The 18089-nt window shown below is 36.4% G+C and overlaps 1 pseudogene across 1 annotated transcript in view; it reads left to right on the plus strand.

Annotated features, from left to right (window-relative positions):
• LOC100521054 (amine sulfotransferase-like) overlaps nucleotides 1-18089 on the plus strand; it is a 54037-nt pseudogene that overhangs the window by 31576 nt on the left and 4372 nt on the right. Inside the window, exons 2-3 of the transcript XR_014837680.1 lie at nucleotides 12323-12483; nucleotides 13362-13456. The product of XR_014837680.1 is annotated as an amine sulfotransferase-like (transcript). The remainder of the gene's footprint in view (nucleotides 1-12322; nucleotides 12484-13361; nucleotides 13457-18089) is intronic.

Here is an 18089-nt window from a genome sequence, read left to right on the forward strand (position 1 = left end):
AGATTTTTTTATGGTTTCCTTTGTTGTGCAAAAACTTGTAACTTTGATTGGGTCCCATTGTTTTATTTTTGTTTTTATTTCTATTGCTTTGAGAGACTGACCTAAGAAAACATTTGTATGTTTGATGTCAGAGAATGTTTTGCCCATGTTTTCTTCTAGGAGTTTTATGGTGTCTTGCCTTATGTTTAAGTCCTTAAGCCATTTTGACTTTATTTTGTGTTCTATTTTCATTGATTTACACGCAGCTGTTCTGTTCTGCCAGCACTGCTGGATGAAGACTGTCTTTCCCCCATTTTATGTTCTTGCCACCTTTGTTGAAGATTAAATGACCATAGGTGTCTGGGTTTATTTCTGGGTTCTCTATTCTATTCCATTGGTATGTATATTTGTTTTTGCACCAGTACCACACTATCTTAATTACAGTAGCTTTGTAATATTGTCTGAAGTCTGAGAGAGTTATGCCTCCGGCTTAGTTTTTATTCCTCAGTGTCACTTTGGCAATTCTGAGTCTTCTACAGTTCCATATAAATTTCTGGATTGTTTATTCTAGTTCTGTGCAAAATGTAATGAGTAATTTGACAGGGATTGCATTGAATCTGCAGATTGCTTTGGGTAGTGTGATCATTTTTTTTATTTATTATTTTTTATTTTAACTCTTGCATCTAATTCAATTTTATATTATTTTTTATTACTCAATGAATTTATTACATTTATAGTTGTACAATAATCATCACAATCCAATTTTATAGGATTTCCATCCAACAACACCAAAGCATCACCCCACCCCCCAAATTGTCTCCTTTGGAAACCATAAGTTTTTCAAAGTCTATATGTCAGTAGCTGTTCTGCAAAGAAGTTCCTTGAGTCCTTTTTCAGATTCCACATGTCAGTGAAAGCATTTGATGTTGGTATCTCATTGTACGGCTGACTTCACTTAGCATGATAATTTCTAGGTCCATCCATGTTGCTAAAAATGCCAGTATTTCTTTCACTTTAATGGCTGAGTAATGTTCCATTGTGTATATGTACCACATCTTCTTGATCCATTCCTCTGTTGATGGACATTTAGCTTGCTTCCATGTCTTTGCTATTGCAAATAGTGCTGCAATGAACATCGGAGTACATGTGTCTTTGTGAGTCATGGTTTTCTCTGGGTAGATGCCCAGGAGTGGGATTGCTGCATCAAATGGTAGTTCTATGTCTAGTTTTCTGAGGAATCTCTCATACAGTTTTTCACAGTGGTTGCACCAATTTACATTCCCACCCACAGTGTACTAGGGTTCCTTTTTCTCCATACCCTCTCCAGCACTTATTGTTTGTAAGCTTTTTGATGATGGCCATCCTGGCTGGTGTAAGGTGGTACCTCAGAGTGGTTTTGATTTGTGTTTCTCTAATGAGGAGTGATGTGGAACATCTTTTCATGTGTTTTTTGGCCATCTGTATGTCTTCTTTGGAGAACTGTCTGTTTAGATCTTCTACCGATTTTTGGATGGGGTTGTTTTTTTGGTATGGAGCAGTAGGAGGTGTTTATAAATTTTGGAGATGAATCCCTTGCCAGTTGATTCATTTGCAAAGATTTTCTCCCATTCTGTGGGTTGTCTTTTCGTTTTGCTTAGGGTTTCCTTTGCTGTGCAGAAACTTTGAAGTTTGATTAGGTCCCCTTTGTTTATTTTTGTTTTAATTGTCAATACTCTAAGAAGTGGATCTGAGAAGATGTTGCTGTCATTTATGTCAGAGAGGGTTTGGCCTGTGTTTTCCTCTAAGAGTTTGATAGTGTCTGGTCTTATGTCTAGGTCTTTAATCTATCTGGAGTTTATTTTTGTGTATGGTGTTAGGGAGTGTTCTCATTTCATTCTTTTCCATGTGGCTGTCCAGTTTTCCCAGCATCACTTATTGAACAAGCTGTCTTTTCTCCATTGTATATCCTTGCCTCCTTTGTCATAGATGAGTTGGCTGTAGGTGCATGGGTATAATGGTGGGCTTTCTATCCTGTTCCACTGATCTCTATTTCTGTCTTTGTGCCAGTACCATACAGTTTTGTTGACTGTTGCTTTGTAGTATAGTCTGAAATCCAGGAGCCTAATGCCTCCAGCTCCATTTTTCTTTTTCAGGATGTCTTTGGCTATTCTGGGTCTTTTGTGCTTCCAAACAAACTTTAAAATATTTTGTTTGAGTTCTGTGAAAAATGTCCTTGGTAATTTGACAGGGATTGCATGGAATCTGTAGATTGCCTTGGGTAGTATAGTCATTTTGATCATACTGACTCTTCCAATCCAAGAGCATGGTATGTTTTTCCATCTGTTTGTGTCATCTTTGATTTCTTTCATCAGTGGCTTATAGTTTTCAGAGTACAGGTCTTTTGTCTCTTTAGGTAGGTTTACTCCTAGGTATTTTATTCTTTTGGATGTGATGGTAAATGGGATTGCTTCCCTAATTTCTTTTCCTGCTCTTTCATTGTTGGTGTATAGAAATGCCATCTGTTTCTGTGTATTAATTTTGGATCCTGCAACTTTGCCAAATGCATGGATGAGCTCTAACAGTTTTCTGGTAGAGTCTTTAGGATTCTCTAGGTGTGGTACCATGTCATCTGCAAATAGTGATGGTTTTACTTCTTCCTTTCCAATTTGGATTCCTTTTATCTCTTTTACTTCTCTGACTGCTGTGGCTAGGGACTTCCAAAACTATGTTGAAGAGTAGTGACAAGAGTGGACATCCTTGTCTTGTTGCTGATCTCAGTGGGAATTCTTTCAGCTTTTCACCATTGAGAATGATGTTAGCTGTGGGTTTGTCATATATGGCCTTTATCACGTTGAGGTAGGTTCCCGCTATGCCCACTTTCTGAAGGGTTTTATCAGAAATGGGTGTTGGATTTTGTCAAAGGCTTTTTCTGTGTCTATTGAGAGGACCATACGATTTTTATTCTTCAGGTTGTTAATGCGGTGTACCACACTGATGGATTTGTGGATATTGAAGAACCCTTCCATCCCTGGGATAAATCCCACTTGGTCATGATGTATAATCCTTTTAATGTATTGTTTGATTCTGTTTGCTGGCATTTTGTTGAGGATTTTTGCATCTATGTTCATCAGTGAAATTGGCCTGTAGTTTTCTTTTTTTGTGTGGTATCTTTGTCTGGTTTTCGTATCAGGGTGATGGTGGCCTCATAGAATGAGTTTGGAAGTATTTCCTTCCTCTGTGATCTTTTGGAATAGGTTCAGAAGGATAGGCATTAGCTCTTCTCTAAATGCTTGATAGATCTAGCCTGTGAAGCCATCTGGTCCTGGACTTTTGTTTGTTGGAAGTTTTTTAATCACAGTTTCAATTTCAGTACTTGTGATTGGGCTGTTCATCTTTTCTGTTTCATCTTGGTTTAGTCTTGGAAGATTGTACCTTTCTAAGGATTTGTCCATTTCTTCTAGGTTTTCTGTTTTATTGGTATATAGTTGCATATAGTAGTCTCTTCTGATCCTTTGTATTTCTGTGATGTCCGTTGTTACTTCTTTTTTATTTCTCATGTTAATGATTTGAGTCCTCTCTCTTTTTTTCTTAATAAGTGTCACTAAGTCTTTATCAATTTTGCTGATCTTTTCAAAGAATGTGCTTTTTTTTTTTCATTGATCTTTTCTGTAGTTTTCCTTGTTTCTATTTCATTTATTTCTGCTCTGATCATTATGATTTTTTTCCTTTTGCTAACTTTAGGTATTGTCTGTTCTTCTCTCTCGAGCTGCTTTAGATGTAATGTTAGCTTGTTTATTTGAGCTTCTTCTCGTTTCCTGAGGTGGGCTTGTATTTCTATAAACTTTCCTCTTAGAATGGCTTTTGCTCCATCCCATAGGTTTTGGAGTGTCATATCTTTGTTGTCCTTTCCTTCTAGGTATTTTTTAATTTCCTCTTTGATTTCTTCAGTGATCCATTGGTTGTTTAGTAGCACATTGTTGAGTCTCCATGTGTTTGTGTTTTTTGCAGTTTTTTTCTTGTTGTTGATTTCCAGTTGTATAGCATTGTTTTTGGAAAAGATGCTTGATATGATTTCATTTTTCTTAAAGTGACTGAGGTTTGATTTGTAGCCAGGGATGTGATCAATCTTATAGAATGTTCCATGTGCACATGAGAAGAATGTGTATTCTGTTGCTTTTGGATGGAATGTCCTATAAATATTTATTAAGTCCATCTGGTTTAATGCTTTATTCAGGGCCTGTGTTTCTTTTTTGATTTCCTGTCTTGTTGATGTGTCCATTGCTGTAAGTGGGGTGTTAAAGTCCCCCACTATTATTGTGTTATTGTTGATTTGTCCTTTTAAGGTTGTTAGCAGTTGCCTTATGTATTGTGGTGAACCTAATTTGGGTGCAGAGATATTTAAAATTGTTACATCTTCTTCTTGGATTGATCCTCTGATCATTAGGTTGTGACCTTCCTTGTCCCCTAAAATATTCTTCATTTTAAAGTCTGTTTTGTCTTACATGTATTGCTATTCCAGCTTTCTTTTGATTCCCATTTGCATGGAATATTTTCTTCCATCCTCTCACTTTCAATTTGTATGTGTCCCTAGAAGTGAAGTGGGTCTCTTGAAGACAGCATATATATGGGTCTTTCTTTTGAATCCATTCAGCCAGTCTATGTCTTTTGGTTGGGGTGTTTAGTCCATTAACATTTAAGGTAATTGTTGGTATGTATGTTCTTATTGCCATTTTATTCATTGCTTTGGATTTGTTTTTGTTTCTCTTTTTTCTTTCTTACTTCTCTTGTTCTCTCCTCTTGTGGTTTGATGACTATCTTTAGTGTTGTATTTGAGTTGATTTTTCTTATTTGTTTGTGTATCAATTATAGACTTTTGGTTTGCAGTTATTCTGAAGTTTTGATATAAGAGTTCATGTGTATATATACAGGAGATTGTTTCAGGTTGTTGGTTTCTTAACTGCAACTGCATCTCCAGTATCCTGCATTTGTCCCCACCTCTTCTCATGATTTCTGCTTTTGGTAGCATAATTGTGCCTATATGATTTCATATCATTACTGTATATATACATTTACTGGTGAGCCTTGTCATTTGTGGTATTTTTGTTTCCTGCTGTGGCTTTTTTTTCTGTCTAGAGAAGTTCCTTTAGTATTTGTTGTAAAGCTGGTTTAGTGTTGCTGAATGTGTGTGACTATTCTATGACATTTTCAAAAAGTGTATTAATATACATAGAGAAGAGGATACTAAGGAACATATTACTTATTTGAACTACCGTGAAATAGTTACAATCAATACAGTGTTGTACTAGTTCAAAAATAGAGGAATCTGAAGATGCCTAGCCTGGGAATCTGCATATGCCACCCATGTGGCCCTAAAAGACAAAAAGACAAAAAAAAAAAAAGTAGAGGAATCTGAAAAGTTTGTACACACATAAAAATAATATGTAACTTCAAAATAGAAGGGGGGAGTTCCTGTCATGGCTCAGTGGTTAATGTATCCAATTAGGAACCATGGGGTTGCAGGTTTGATCCCTGGCCTTGCTCAGTGGGTTAAGGATCCAGCATTGCCATAAGCTGTGGTGTAGGTCACAGACGTGGCTCGGATCCTGAGTTGCTGTGGCTCTAGTGTAGACCAGCGGCTACAGCTCTGATTAGACCCCTAGCCTGAGAACCTCCATATGCCTCAGGTGCAGGCCTAGAAAAGACAAAAAGACACACACAACCTCTCCCCAAACAAAAAACAAAACAGAAGGGGGTTATTTATAAAACAAATGAATAATAGTATATGTGAAAGAAAATTTATTTGTATCATTATACCAACACTAAAATAAGTATTCCTGGTAAACCAATGTCATAAATTGGAAAAATCTAACTTCAAAGATAAATAAAAATAAATGGTTTGTAAATGTAAAAGAAATAGTAAAATCAAATAAAAACAGTGCAATGTATGCACATTATACATAATACTCAGGCATATATACATAATAGCTCCAGGAGAGCCAGAATTTAAATATCTTTAAAGCTCTTCTAGAGCTTTTATGGTGTGGTTACCCAAATAATGAAATAGAGAACCCGATCCCTCAGCTGAGACTCAAATTAGTGGCTTGAAAGATTAAAAAGAAATATTCAACATATTCCATTAGAAATGGAAATCGAGAGATGAAGATGTGAGAATTTTAAATTGGGAGGAGGTCCTGCTCTGCTAGCAGCAGTATTACAAGGATCAGTTCTAAGAGCATGGCTTCTGTATTCATACAGGCCTAGTTTCTAAGCCAGTGGCCACTTCTCAGTTTTCTGAGAATTCTGCACACTTCACTTTTAATTGTGATTCTGGCATCATCTAACTCACTATATTGTTTTAAAGGTTAACTATAATAGTGGTTTTCTATTGCTCCATAACAAATCATCATAAGTTTACAATTTAAATAGCACCCACTTTTTGTCTTAGAATTCTATAAATAGAGGTCCAGCACAATGGCTGTGTTCTTGGCTTAGAGTCTCTGGGGTGCTGGCAAGGCTGTATTTCTATTTGAAAGTTCTGGATAAGCATCCACTTCTAAGCTCATTTAGGTTGTTGGAAGATTTCCTCCCTTGTGGTTTAAGGACTGAGGTTCCTATTTCTTTGTCATGTGACCCCTCAATCCTCAAGGTATCCATGACCTGTAAGTCCTTCCTGTGCTGAAATCTCTCTGCCATTTCCTTCTGCCTCCTCTTCTGCCTCACAGGTTCCTTAGTTCCCAATGAGCCCACCTAGATTATCAAGGCTAGTCTTCTAATTTTAAGGTTAACTAATTAGTGATCTTAATTATATCTGCAAAGTCCTTTTTTGCCATGTCAGGTAACACATGCACATTTGTGAGAAATGGTCCATGGGAACTTCTGGGTAGAGAGGTCCTTATCTCTCCCTACCCCAGAATGCATGGACACATGGCAAGTGGTCATCATTTTTATGAGGTACAACATATCCTTTTGCCTTTTATAGGGATGGCTAGAGACAAAAGTTGGGGCAAAGTCCCCTTACTAACCAAATCTTTCCCTTTCTCCCTTCTGAAGCTTAGAAGATCAGAGTCATGGAGTCCAGGATGGTAGTGGTGATGGGTGAAAAGTAGTGCTACAGGTTAAATGCAGAACATGAGGCGGTCACAAAACTAAGAATGGCATAGTCTTCTTCCACCTACTGATTCTTAAAGATGGACTTTAGTGAATGATTACTTTCTAATAAGAACTTAGAGAAGAGAGGACATAGTTAAATGAAAATCCAGAAGTTAGTCAGAAAGGCACGGTCTGGTGCTGTGTGCTCAGATGGCCAATAATGTCAAGTATCATGTGGACTGCTGACCCGCTATTACATCATGTATGTTACATCCACCTTCCCAAGTGAGAAACTGGGCCTGACCTGGTACCAATGGAGAAAAACTGAGGAGTCTTGGGACATGTGAACAAGCTGGATTAATAATGATGATAGAAAACATTAGGTTGTCTTTTATTGTCTTAATATGAAATATTAAAAATTTAGACAGATTTATAATGAACAAATATATCCACCAAGCCACTTTAGAAATAAGACATCAGTCACTCTGCATTCCCAACCCCACTACTACTACCTCAACACACAGAGAGGAAATCACTAACTTTACTGCCATTTGTTTATGTATGAGTGTTTCTTCAACTAGACCAGCACTTGTGGAATTGCTGTTTGAATTGGTAGTACCAATTTTCATTTACACTGGTTATACTGAAAGTTTCCATTGCTCCATATCATTTCCTGCACATAATTTCTGCCAATCTAATCAGTATGAAATTGTTTTAATTTGTGCTTGTGTGATTACTAGCAAATTTAGCATGTCCCCTTGCTCTATTGGCTGAGTACCTAAAAAAAAAAAAAAAAAAAAAAAAAGAAGCCAGAGTTAAAAAAAGAAGCACAGTTAAAGCCAAAGCATTGGTTTATAAAAACCATTCACAATTTAGAGGGATCAGAATAAATGGTTGATTAAAAAGATATGGCAAGGGAAAAGAGGTAGTAGTATTCTAAGTTGATAGCATACCATAGCATTGTTTGGTATGGAAATGAGCAACTTAGCACCTTCAGCTGTAAATGCAGATTGTCTTTTTCATCGGTTTCCTTACAGACTGGTCTAGAGGGACAGAATGGGGAAAAGACCTTAAGCATCTGGCCCCAGAAGCATTCAGTTCAATGAAAATTCGTGTTATGAATCCAGAAACTCTTGGCAGTCTTCTTCATTTTAATAAGGAGTCTACTATAATTGATTTCTACTTTTAAGGCCATGCCAATGTCACAAAATGGATTTGTGTTGAATTTAAAAACAGTATGCAAAACAAAAGAAGTCTGAACACACAGAGGCTTAAACTACCCTCAGTTTAAACCCTATTTCCTGTCAGTGAGGACTTAATATATTGAAAGCATTAAAAATCTCTTCTAGCATCAAAATCTGTGTCTGGTGGAAATCTGAGAATCATTATTAAAGAGGAGGATATGGAAGCAAGATGACTGAAGAATGGGTGAAAGTTCAAGGAAATATTAGGACAGGTCTGACACTAATGCCAATTTTTGTATAACAGAAAATATGGCTTAATTTTCTGAAGCATCTATTTTATTTCTTTTAAAGAGGACTGGAAGGCCAACCATTGGATGTACAACCCTAGGCATTTTTAAAAATGAATTTTAATACTCAGAGAGTTGATAAAGCCCTTGGGACCTCCACAGCCATGGCAGGTTTCACATAGGATAGTGCAAAGACATCAAGATTGAACACAAGTCCTCTGTGAAAGGTCTAAAAGATCTTACTAACCATTCTTCCTTCCCATCAAAGATTTTGTTATAGCTTTCAAGTACATTCTCTTGTGTGTTCCATAGGTGCCAACATTAAGTAATCAGGACGACAGGTACTTGTAGTTCTCTTCAGTATTTCTTAAGAAATACTGTGACTCCTTTGTTGTTTCTGGAACAACTGGATATCCTTTTCTTAATGTCAACTAAATCTTGTTCAATTTATTCAAACCGAGCTATCTGTTGACACCCTGGAACACTACTCATTGGCCAAGGCAAATTTTTAGAGAATATTTCTTTCTCAAGAACACATCAATCCCTATCATGCTAAAGTTAGAAGTGGATTTTGTATCTTCTGTTCATCTCTAACAGTAAGTAATAAAAGGGTATATTTAGAGCCTCTTTCAAGCTTTACCCTCTTCAGCATACAAAAGTAATTATTTTTTTCTCCTCAATTTTCTGCTTTTTCTTTTTTCCTTTTGGTCTTCTGAAAGAATAATGAGAGATACCAGATGTCCTTTCTCCTGATAAAAGTACTTTCTCCTATATCCATCTAGGAGAGGCAAACAGTCTTGCCAATACCAATATCCCACATGAATCCCCCCATACTCTACTTTTTTTATTCCTATTTTAAGGTAAAGCAGTCCTTGTAATTCTTTTTCTCTTGAGATGTTATGAGGTAGAATAAACAATTAAGTGGCAAATGCATGATGTTCAGAATGTTTGTGTGGGCTGCCCGACACTCTTTTTTCAGCATCCAGATTTTCTGGAATTTCTGCTATTTAGGAAAGGTTTGGGGTGGCACTGTCAGGTCTCAGGAGGTATGAGATAGCGACCCACACTTTCATCTTTGCCTTTCATTTCACCCCTATTTCCTATTTATGGGCTTCTGCATTTGTCCTCCCTGTGAAGGGTAGATTCTCCCTCAGCACACTCCTTAGGCTAAGTTTTGCTAAACAAATTTGTGATGCTAGTGTCAAAATAGCCCTCCATCTTTTTCTACTGAAACTCTTCTTTGTGGTTTATCAGCCAGTCTATTTTATCCTCCATTCTTAATCATTGAAGTTGCCTGGACTGCAGCTTGAGTGAGGGAACCTCTAGCAAGTTAATAGGGCTTTAATTGAGAGTTTCCTTTAATTGGGAGTCAAATATCATCCCCCAAAGCTTCTCTGGAGGTTGAGATAAAATATCCAAGAAAAACTAAGGCAGTCCTTTGTCACTATTATGATTGTCATTATTTAATGTGAATGGCTGTGTAATTAAATGCAGATTTCTAGGTCCTAATTTCCCCTGACTCTTATTCTATCAGTCTGGGTAGACTCAAACCATGAATATTTACTCTGAAACCTAAGAGGTTCTGAAACAGGTAATTTTCTACTCTTCCTTAGCAAAACTCTACCTTTGACTCTCTCCATTTGATCAACTGTGATAGGTTGTTTGCAAAGAAATTAAATGTCTCCTGACATGCACTTCAGGAAAAAAAAACAACCATATCTTCAACTCTTTAACAAATTTGTTTTCTTGCTTTGCACAGAATGTTTTAAAAAGTATTTAACTGGAATATATGCTGTTTCTATTCTAATGGTATTTGAACTTGCATCTAACATTCCAGAACAGATTTCTCAGGCAGAGCTAATAAGGAAATAACTGCCTGGTCCAGTGTTAGAAACTATATATCTTTAGAATGTTTGCTTTCAATTTTTATTTTTCTTTCTTTTTAAGATTAATTTCAATTCCTTCCCTGGCAAGGAAGTTTTGCATGCTGCGTGGGTGGTCAAAAAATATATGTATGGAGCTATAAGTATATGCATAATTCAAGTCACCGAACTCATTGTTTGCAGTGTAATTATAGAACATAGAGCAAACATTTATTTATATCAGCACATAAAATTCTACTCTTTTTGATAGTTTAGTTGGATTTTGTTGTATGACTACACAACAGAATGTGTATTGATGGATAGGTAGGATGAAGCAAAAATTAATAGACTTTAATTTTTTATGATTGCTCTATTTTGTTTGATTTCTATATAACTGTAATTCCAGTTTTGTAAAATAAATTTAGAAGTTGCCTGTATTTTTGCTAAGTTATCAGGTAGTTTTAAAAATCTACATAATTTTTGAATATTTAATTAATGAACTTAATGTGCATTTTTCATTAGTAATGAAATTGAGCATTTTTTGATAGGTTGGTCATAATTATTTCTTAGTCTATGAAATGATTGTAAATTTTGGTCATAATTATTTCTTAGTCTATGAAATGATTGTAAATTTTGCTCATTTTATTATGTTGTTTATATATATATTTTTATTTGTTTTATATATAAGTAAATATAGTCCTATGTGTATTTAAATATTCTAGATACTAATGTGTTATTGGTTTTATGTGTTGCAACTCTTATATTGTCTTGCTTTTTGTAACACTATGGTACATGTTGATCAATATCATTTAAGATTTTAATATAGTATAGTTGATCAATTTTTATTTCTAATAATTTTTTTTTTCCCATTTGGGAATCCTTCCTATATCAAAGATCAGAAACATTCTTATTTTCTTAAATGTCAGAGTTTAACTTCATACTTAAACCCTAATTAATTTGTAAGTAATTTTCTGTAAGGCATGAAGTAGAAATAATTTTATTACTTTTTTATTACAGGTATTGAAAGAATGATAATTGTTCTTTATTTCTTTCTTCCTTTCTTCCCCTTCCTTCCTTTCTTTTCATCTTTCCTTCCCTCCTTCCCTCTTTTTCCTTCTCTTTCTTTCTTTTTCTTTCTTCCTCATTCTTTCTTCCTCATTCTTTCTTTTCCTTCCTTCCTTTCTTTCTTTTCCTTCCTTCCTTCCTTCCTTCCTTTCTTTCTTTCTTTCTTTCTTTCTTTCTTTCTTTCTTTCTTTCTTTCTTTCTTTCTTTCTTTCTTTCTTTCTTCTTTCCTTTCTCCCTCTCTTCCTTCCTTCCTTCCTTCCTTCCTTCCTTTATGGCTGCACCTGTGGCATATGGAACTTCCAGGTTAGTGGTAGAATCAGAGTTACAGCTGTTGGCCTATACCATGGTTGTAGCAACACCAGATCCAATCCCTGTCTGCCACCTACACCACAGCTTGTGGCAATGCAATATACTTAACCCACTGAGTGAGGCCTGGGATCAAACCTGCTTCCTCATGGACACTATGTCGGGTTCTTAACCTACTAAGCCATAAAGAGAATTAAAAAAAAAAGAAAGTTGTTTAAATATAATAGATTAGGTAGTTTTTTCTTTCTTCACTTATCATCAAGACTGTCTTGGTTGTGTATCAAATATCAGTGCTCATGGAGGGTAAATTGAATAACTTTTATGCAAAGTAATTTGAAATATTAATCAAACTTCAAAATAAATGATGTCTCATATAGCAATTCATCTTATATGCTTGCACATGGAAATGTCATGGGAACAATTTATTTATTGCAGCAGTCTTTTGACAGCAAAAAAAAAGAGGAAAAACTAAACTTTCATAAGTAGGAAACTGGATGAAATAAATTATTGATTCGTATGATGAAATACTCTGTAGTTATTTTTTTAAAAAAAACCTGTAAACATAATTAAGATTTGTTAAAATTGTTTCACTATTGTCCCTGAAGATTATTTACATCTATAGAAACCCCAAGGATGTTTTGATCTCATATTTTCATTTTTCAAATTGGTTGCTTACATTAGAACCTTCACATGACATCGAACATTTCATGGAAAAGTTTCCAGATGGGAGAGGTAACTATGAGTTTGTTTTTCAAGCATCATGTTCACAAGGCCATGTTGCCATTTAGCCAAATTTCTCAAACACTGGGAACATATTTTAGGCAGATGGAGAAGGGTTGTCATAGACGGTGCAATGCACATCTGTGGTCCCTAAATGTTATCCACTTAATCTGCCACCCAGGGCCCTTTCTGTCCTCACTAGGACCACTCTGGGTCTTGTCAAGATTTCAAAGAGGTATTTTGACCAGATCCAAAGACCGGCAAGTGGCCTAGCGGTTCCAGGTGGCTAGATCCAAAGCTAGAGACATAGGTTCCAGAATAGCCAACATTCAGGATGGGTGTTTTGTTGTTGCTGTTGTTGTTGTTGTCATCATTCATGAGCCTGTGGTAGGCCTTGGGTGACCATTGTGAAGTGGTCATTTCAACAGCCAAGAGGATCAACTGAGGCAGATGGGCTGTAGAATGTGGAATGGGGCCTCTCACCCATTTAGAAAATTACCTTCAGCTTCTTTCTAGTTGTAGGTAACTAAAATTTCTATCCATAGATCTTAAAATAGACAATAAAAGAGGAAGTATATAATGTGTTTTCAGGTGGAGGAAGTAGAACAAAAAGGGGCTTACCTTAAAGAAATCTTAAAATTCATACTTTGGAATTTTTATTCCCACATTTCTTTTATTCTTACAGTCATAGAGAACCCTGGGAGACAGATCTCTATTAAAATGACGTAATTACTTCTGAGAACACCATTTTTAAAAGGCAGCATAGATATCCAGTGGGGGGAGATTTATTTGTCTTTCAGAGGATTTTGGAAGAGAAAAACAGGCTATAGTTTACTGTTCAATAACGGCTGTGTATTTACCTTGTAATTCATCCACCAATTTTCCCACAGTGTTTGGAAGTCTCTGGTTTGATCACATCCGAGGCTGGTATGAGCACAGACATGACTTCAATATTCTGTTCATGATGTATGAGGAGATGAAGAAGGTAGGAGGACTGTTTTGTTCATTTTTAAAAGTTTTTCTGTTTTGAAACTCTTTTATATCTTGGTTAATGAACCAAATCCTCCTAGTTATCTCTGCCTCTCACTACTACTCAGGCTTATTTGGTGTTTTCTAACTTTCCACCCATCCTTTTAATACTGGTCTTCCCCAGAGCTCTTTTCTCATTGTATACAGTAATGTCTTATAAATGCTTTTGACATAAAATCTGTAGTTAATTTATTTGTTTTTTGTCTTTTTTAGGGTCACGTGCACGGCATACGGAAGTTCCCAGGCTAGGGGTCAAATCAGAGCTGCAGCTGCTGGCCTATGCCATGGCCACAGCAATGTGGGACCAACCCTCATCTGTGACCCACACCAAAGCTTGCGGCAACGCTGGATCCTTAACACACTGAGTGAGGCTAGGGATCAAACCCTCATCCTCATGGATACTAGTTGGATTCTCTACCACTGAGCCAAGAGGAAAATCCAAAAAATACGTAGTTATTAAAACCAAGTCAAATGTAGAGCAGCCATGGCTTAAGAGAGAAAAGGCATTGTGAAGTACTGGGATGAGAAAGAAGCCATTAAGATGGGGCTAACTAGCAGAGGTGAACATGTGCTCTGTGATGCAAGTTCTTCCTGTTTTTTTTTTTTAAAGATGTTATTGAAAGAACTTTGCAGTGATAGTGCATGAACTTTGGCATCCAAGCAAAGCCCTCTTAAAACATTGCATAAACCAAATAAAACACATTTGAAGTTCACTATTTTGAGATTTCTGATTGATATATTGATTCACTAATATGCAATTTTTTTTTGTCTTTTTAGGGTCACACGCACGGCATATGGAAGTTCCTAGGCTAGGGGTTGAATCGGAGCTGTAGCCACGGGCCTATGCCAGAGCCACAGCAACACCAGATCCAAGCTGTGTCTGAGACCTACACCGCAGCTCATGGCAACGCGGGATCCTTAACCCACTGAGTGAAGCCAAGAATTGAACCCCCATCCTCATGGATACTGATCAGGTTTGTTATTGCTGAGCTGCAATGGAACTCCTACTACTCCATAATTTATTCATCCATTATTTTCAAAACTTATTGCAGGCCTTTTATTTGACAGTCTCTAAATCATGAGAAAAAGATGATTGAGCCCTTTTATTCATAGATCTTATTGTCTACCAGAGAGGACAAATACTCCTAAGCAAGTATATATAATTAAAAACTGTAGTGCTCAGTGGTTAACGAATCCAACTAGGAACCATGAGGTTGTGGGTTTGATCCTTGGCCTTGCTCAGTGGGTTAAGGATCCGGCGTTGCCGTGAGCTGTGGTGTAGGTTGCAGACATGGCTCAGATCCTGAGTTGCTGTGGCTCTGGTGTAGGCCAGTGGCTACAGCTCCAATTAGACCCCTAGCCTGGGAACCTCCATATGCCGTGGCAGCGGCCCCAAAAATGGCAAAAAAGACCAAAAAAAAAAAAAACTGTGATAAGTGTAATGAAGGAAAATTTCAGGAATGATATCAAAATGTGAAATAAGGGAATCTGATATGGACCAAAGAGAAGGTGGTGTTTCTGGAAAAAGTGACAGGATGTGTACTAATGAGTATGAGTTTAGAAAAGACATGAGGTAAAAGAGAATGTGCAATTTCTCTGCAGCTGTTAAAGTACACACCATTTTTGAAGAACCAAAAAAAGAAGTTAAAGAGCAAGGTGGAAATGGCAAAATAGTAATTCAGGTGTGTGTAGATGCCAGACTGTATATGGTCTATAGACTATATTCATGACAGCAATTTTTAAAAAACTTAAATGCAAGGAAGAGCCTTTTAAGAATTATAAGACAAATGTCAATATGGTAGAATTAATATTCTTAAAATATAAATTCTGTTGGTGGGTTTGAAAAGTGATGCTGGTGAATATAAACAAACTAGTTAGAGAACAGTGTGCTAATCCAAGGAAAATCAATGGTCTTTGAATTAGAATGGTATGGTTGAGATCAGAGAGAATGCAGAGTTGTAAGACATGTTCATAAAGTCAAATGGAAGGAGAATGTGTAAGAAAATGTGAAAGATAAGTATCAATGATGCTTCATAGATTTCTGAATCATCTATTTTTGTAGATAATGGAATTGTTCATAAAGATGTGTAGGAAAGGCTGATGAAGGATAAGGCTCAAGGGAGAAGATTCTGAGTTTGAGTTTGACAGGTGGAGTTTAAGGAACCTTAGAAGTATCCAAATGAAGGTATTTGAAAATGAGTGAAAAATACAAGTCGAAAGCTCAAAGAAGGTGTGTAGGTGACAGAAACCAAGTAGGTGTGTCAAGAAAGAGCTTTAACTTTTTTAATTTCAAGGGCTGAGAAGTCAAGTAAAAATGAGAGTTTAAAATGTTCATTAAATCTACTGACCTGAAATACAGCCTAAGATACTGTAAATAAAGCAGATTGGAGTGGGTTGGGGAATAAATTGGTGACTCCCAACTATGTATCACCAGCCCAGACACACATATATTGTAACAGCCCTCTATCTACCTACTTGTAAATCCAGGATTTGGACATCAATAATCAGGTCCAAATTAGGATTTATCACCTTTTAAGTAAAGGTGTGCATCTCCCACGTAATACATCTTATCTCAAGTGTCCCAACTGAGAAAGCAGCCTTTGTAATCATCACCTTCCGCACCTGTACATCCTCACTTCATCCAACAATGATCCATGTGAGTCTGGTTTCTGAAACTTTAGTGGCAGCCATAAACTCCTCTCAATACATATTTTCCCCTTTCCTAGTCCAGGTCATTGTCATCTATTGCTCAATTTCTATAACAGCTTTCCTAATTGCTCTACTTACCATCAATCTCAGCTCGTCTCCGTTTATTCTCCATTCTTTATCCAGAGCTATCATTTCAAAATGCAAATCTGATTTCTTCCCTATTTTTACATTCCAGTTGCTCCATAAGAATGTGCTCTCAGGACTTCTTGTTGTGGCTCAGTGGTTAACGAACCTGACTAGTATCCATGAGGATGCAGGTTCAATCCCTGGCCTTGCTCAGTGGGTTAAGGATCTGGTGTTGCCATGAGCTGTGGTGTAGGTCACAGATGCAGCTGGGATCCTGGGTTGCTGGGGCTGTGGCATCGGCAGGCAGTTGCAGCTCCAATTCAACCCCTAGTCTGGGAACCTCCATATGCCTTGGGTGTGGCCCTAGAAAGGCAAAAAAAAAAAAAAAAAAAAAAAAAAAAAAGAGAGAGAGAGAATGTGCTCACAATGAAATACCTATAAAAAGTAGAATTTATGAAAAATTTGGACATAGACACAACAGAATAAACTGTGAAAAATCTCTGGATATTTCTCTTGTTTACCATTGACATACTGTTATCAACTCTTAACTTGCCTTTCATCAAGTAGCTAATTGTTTACATATATATTTAATATACATTTATATATATATTTTATATGTAATATACATTTTATATATACTAAATATTATAATTATATAGTATAATATATACAATACAGAAAATATATACAATATAGGAAATATATATATTTTAAATATGTATATCTTATTTTCTTTTTATGGCTGCACCTCCAGCATATGGAAGTTCTCAGGCTAGGGGTTGAACTGGAGCTTCAGCTGCAGGCCTACACCACACAGCCACAGCAACCCCGATCCTAGCCACATCTGAGACCTATACCATGGCTTGCACAGCAATGCTGGATCCTTAACTTACTGAGAAACTCCAGGGATTGAAACTGCATCCTCACAAACACTATTTCAGGTTTGAACCCACTGAGCCACAATGGGAACCTCTGTTTATATATTTTTAACCTAGGGTTTTCACCATTTTTTCAAACCAAGTTTTTAAAGCATATAATGGGGAGAGAATCTTCTTTCAAGTTCCTCTGTTGGGTAAGATAGACCTTAGTCAATTCAAGTTTGTCTGCTTTAAAGATCCTTCTAGAAAAAACTCCCAGTTTTCTCAAGCAATTAAGTATCCACCAATGTTGATGTAGGTTTTGCAAACTTTCCTTTTCTCTAGTTCTATGAGAAATGTCTTGATAATTTGTCCTGAAAATGGCTATGGTTAATGGGTATAATTGCATCAGAAAGTCCCAAAGCTCATGCAGACTATCTAAGATGACTTGGTACATTTCTTATGGATTTGGGGGTGCTCTTCCCAGGAACATAGTGACTGTGAGGAAACATTTTCTACCACCCTATCTTGAGCATTCAGCATATGTATTTGAAATGGAGCCAGAAAGAGCTACACTGTTTAGCTATAGTCTTAGGAGAGACACATTTAAATGATAAAACTCTAACTAAAAGTAAATAAGCAATTATTATAAAAATAAGGACAGTAGTTATTGGGGGGGGGTGGTCTTTTTGATGATTAGGAAAGAGATACCTTTCAAGTACTTCAGTTATTCTGGCATAGTTCATTTTCTTGATGTGTTATTTGGAATTGTGTGTTTACATAATACTAACTCATTAAACTGCGTATTTGTTTTACACATTTTCTACATTATTTTTTATTTTAAAATGTAAAAAAAGTTAAGATTTTAATCTTAATAGAAAGGAGAAGCTAAAGAGCTACAGAGTGGTATATCCTGGGGAAAGTCTTTTTTGGTGGGAGGTGAATCTTCCGTTCTGT

Source organism: Sus scrofa, chromosome 1 (assembly GCF_054392235.1).
Source record: "Sus scrofa isolate SSC_HxYL_T2T_F1_AM1 chromosome 1, Sscrofa_HxYL_maternal_Yorkshire_Landrace_v2.0, whole genome shotgun sequence".
Taxonomy (NCBI): domain Eukaryota; kingdom Metazoa; phylum Chordata; class Mammalia; order Artiodactyla; family Suidae; genus Sus; species Sus scrofa.